Source organism: Dasypus novemcinctus, chromosome 25 (genome assembly GCF_030445035.2).
Source record: "Dasypus novemcinctus isolate mDasNov1 chromosome 25, mDasNov1.1.hap2, whole genome shotgun sequence".
NCBI lineage: Eukaryota > Metazoa > Chordata > Mammalia > Cingulata > Dasypodidae > Dasypus > Dasypus novemcinctus.
Window position 1 is genome coordinate 7157374 of NC_080697.1, and position 4223 is coordinate 7161596.

Genomic DNA, 4223 nt, shown 5'->3' on the forward strand with positions numbered 1-4223 from the left:
CTGGTAAAAGAGCCTTCCAGTCTGCCTTCTCTCTGGGCAGCATTAATCCTATGAGAAGCAGGGGCCTTGGTCCAAATAAATGATCGCATGTGCGAGTAGTTCAAACAGCATGACCCAAAGGGATTTCCCTGCATCTTGTCCCTCTTTACAGATGGAAACCACCCCCCATTTTCCAGCAACATACACAGGATTAGAGACACCTTCTGGAATGTTCAGAGTCTGCAAATCCCTTTCATGATTAAATTTCATCTGTTTTCCCATTTTGTGAAGCTCCAGGGAATTTTATTCAGCACATAGATGAAATTGTCAGCGCCAGAGAAGGTAACAGGAATCTTTTCTCTCGTTACAACCCTTTCAACAGTCACAGGATTTTCTTTCTTTCAATTGCCAAATATTTACTAAGCCCCAGCATCAGGCAGATGCCTGAGGAAGAATAAGGTCCACCTCCTTCCTCCACGGATTTTATAATCTAGACAGAAATTACAAAAAAGTGATACAATGCTCGATGAACTATTATTGAAACCAAAATGTTCTTGTCAAAATAACTGACAAGAATAATAACAACACCCATTCATTGATTGCCTACTAAATACATAAGGTACCATACAAGATATTTTCCTAAATTTTACCTGAGCCTTTTAGCAACAATGCAAAATAGGAATCATCTCCTTATATTACATAAGGAGAAACTGAGGCTCAGGGAGATCAAGAAACTTGTCTGAGGTTATACAATAAGTAAGCAGAAGGGCTGGGTTTCAAACCTGGTGCCATCAAAGTCTAAAGCATTGCTTTTCAGAATCCAGAGGTTAGGGAAAGAATCCTCGGTGATCCAAAGAAGCTGCCAGGTCGCCTTGTCCATGTCACTAGGTGAGGTGATGCTGACAAGTGCATAAAGATAGCAAGAACTTGGACGTCTTTAATTTAACCCATGAACCAAAGAGGTAAAGATCTGCAGTGGTGCCCTCATCCATTCACTACCTTTCTACTGGAGCTGGCAATCGTGACTTCTACCTTCTCCCTTACCTTCTCCCATTTTCCCTCCCTCTTTTTCTCTATCACATGAAGAACCTCAAAACAGCAACTGCTTATTTAAACCAACAATGCATTTCCAAAGGTAATTTGCTGCCTAGAATGACCTTCAGCCCCATCTCTGGCAGGTAGACCTCATTTCATGACGTATCCAGTAATACCCCCTATGCAAAGCTCTTTTAACATGTGCACGCCAAGCTAATTATCCTTCCCTCTGCCCACTCACAGCTCCAGCTACTTTGCTCCATCAGAACACTAGATTGTGAACTCCTTGCTGGCGGAAACCATTTTTGATTCACTTCTTTATTCCCAGGTTCTAACTCATGTCAAAACATTAATAGGTGCTCAAATACACTACGTAGATGGAAGGGGGAAGGATCAGGTGGTTTGTCTCAGCCTTTGCAAGGCATCAGAAGGGCCCAGCAGTGCAGGAACAATCTCATCAAGTGGGCACCATCAGCACGTTCAGGCCCAGGACCAGGTTGACAGTCTAAAGAGCTCATGGCTGTGGTAAGCACTGGCAGGCGGAACCCCAAGGGAACAGGAGGGACTGTCCTTGTTATCAGAGTTCACTGGAGGATCAGAAATTAGACATCCTACAGGCCTCCTGGATTAGACATCCTACAGGCCTCCTGGATAGTGACCCTCAGAAGCCAGCAAGTTTTAAAGATCTCAGCCTCTTTCTTTCAGCCTCACCCTAAGAGGTCCCTGCATCTCCATTTGACATTCTCTCTCTACCACCACCCCCCCCGACTAACACACGCAGTCTGTGGTGATGCTCCCATTCTCAGGGGCCATGGTTATGTCTTCTCTCCTTTAATAGAACCTGCCCTCTGGAAGGGATATTATCTAAATTAAACATAACTTACCATTGACTGGAATAACTCAAGACTACAGGAACTCTCAGGACTAATCTTTCATCAGTCAGGAGCAACATAACATGATGAAGACTTAAGAGTAATTTAGAATAAATTTCCTTGGATTTGCCATCTAATCCTCTGAAACAGGACTTCATGCCCTAGGAAAGGAAGACAAGCTAGAAGAAGGAAGAATGGTGGGAAAGCTCTTCTGGGAGCATCTCAGAGGATGGGAAGTGGGCAAGCGCCTCATCCAATACTCTTGTTCTCGTTAGAACCATTTGTGATCATGACGCGGCAGGCACTATGCTGTTTCCATGAGCCTAATCTGCAGTCCTCACAACATCACTCTGCAGCAACTCAACCTATTGGTCCACTGAGTCTCCTCTTTAGGATTTCCTGATTCCCTAGCTCGTGCTAAAACACTCCCAAAATACCTTGTTCTGGTCCTCAGTAACCTTTATCACAATTTTAATTATTTAATACATAATTATTCATACAATTTCTGTCTTCTCCAGTAGACCCTATGTCCATAAAGATAAAAACCCAGTCCATTCTACTCTTATTAGTGGCTTTATATCAAGCAACATGCATAATCCTGTATGTTCCATGAACATCTGATGACCTTGTGACCGACTGAAATGAGTGGATCATTTATAACTATTATTAAACCCTCTTTACAAATGAGGAAACTGAAGTCCAGAATCTCTGAGCTCAGCTCAAGTCAAGTTCAAGATTTGCTCTCTTGAAAGCAACTGAACCAGGAGTTCACTGAGGTGTGTCAGACATTAGCTTTCCCCACTCCACACAGCCCCTCTGCTAGCTTCAGGCCTGGACCCATTTGCTAAAGGCGTATCAGGCATGCCACATGGTGATCTAGCTACAAGGAAACATCACATGGCCTCTGCATTAGAGGCTTGCACGTGGGTTTTGGCTGCCACCCTTATCAGACCCAGAGGCCTTCCAAAAGGGAGCCAAGTTAATTCCTCCACCATTTTCCCCATTGTTGTTTTTCTATCTAAGACATGGAGTGATACCTAGATTTTAAAATAAAAGGAGATGAAGGTTACAAACAGCTGTGCACAGAACCTCTGTGAGCACCGTTTCGTGGTGTGGAGACGAGAACATTGGGGCATGAGAGGAAGTGTAGGAAGAAATCTGGTGAGTGGAGAAGAGTCCATGGAGCCCATGTGGTTGAGGAGCAAGAAGCTGGGACAGGGAGGCAGAAGGCGCGCAGCGCCTCTTCTGCCAGGACAACAACCAAGCAGAGTGGTCCTGAGAATGAAAGGATGTGTGACTTATGGAAAATGCCTTTTAAAATCTGCATGGCGTTCACTTTGGCAGCACATATACTAAAATTGGAATGATACAGAGAAGATTAGCATGGCCCCTGCGCAAGGATGACATGCAAATTTGTGAAGCGTTCCATATTTTGGGTGCGGGGAAGGGGAGGGAGAGAAGAGATGTGGAGGCATTCTCGGGACTTGGAGTTGTCCTGGATGGTGCCCCAGGGACAATTGCTGGATGTTGTGTGTCCTCCCATCGCCCACTGGATGGAATGTGGGAGAGTGTGGGCTATGGTGTGGAACACGGGACATGGGGTGCAGCGATGCCCGGAGATGTACTCACCAGACGCAATGGATGTGACATGATGATGGGGGAGAGTGTTATTGTGGGGGAGTGGTGGGGTGGTGGCGGTGGGGGTGACTGGGGACCTCATATATATTTTTTTAATGTAATGTCTTTTTTAAAAATGAATAAATTGAGGAGAATTTGAAAAAAAAATTTAAAAAAGTAATAAATATAAATAAATCCTGCATGAACATGAAAAGTGGAAAGTGACAAAAGCAGGATCGGGAAATGACCAACATATGTCCTTGGACTAACCAACCTCATAGGAAGCACATCACACGTTTTAGTAGAGAGAACAGGAGTTATAAATATTCTTGACATTTGAGTACCTGAGACCCGTAAAGCAATGCGACATTTTAATCTAAGAACTATTTCCGGTTTGGTTGCTGCAGGCTTTGCCTGCTCTAGAAAATAATCCTCGCTGACCCTTTATGCTTTCTACCAACCTCACAGTTAACTCAAAGAGCAGCAAAGCATTGGTGTCATTTGGGGCACAAACTTAGATGAAGCAGCCTATAGGCAGAAGAGAAGGTCTAATTTGCACATACATTTCACAGGGAAATGAAAGTTGCGTTCATAATACTTCAGCCGAGACTGTAAAACAGTTAGGTTTTCTATTCCCTTCAAAATTTGAAGGAGAAGGCACATAAGAGCAAGGCTTTCATTGCCTGTGGATGTGGCTTTCTGCCCTTGTGCAGAACTCCT

The 4223-nt window shown here is 44.1% G+C and overlaps 1 non-coding gene across 1 annotated transcript; it reads left to right on the forward strand.

The window, feature by feature from the left end:
• The first annotated feature begins 3214 nt into the window (after positions 1 to 3214).
• Positions 3215 to 3321, forward strand: LOC111762392 (U6 spliceosomal RNA). Its single transcript, XR_002795514.2, has one exon. It is a non-coding gene; the product is annotated as a U6 spliceosomal RNA (small nuclear RNA).
• Positions 3322 to 4223: the final 902 nt, after the last annotated feature.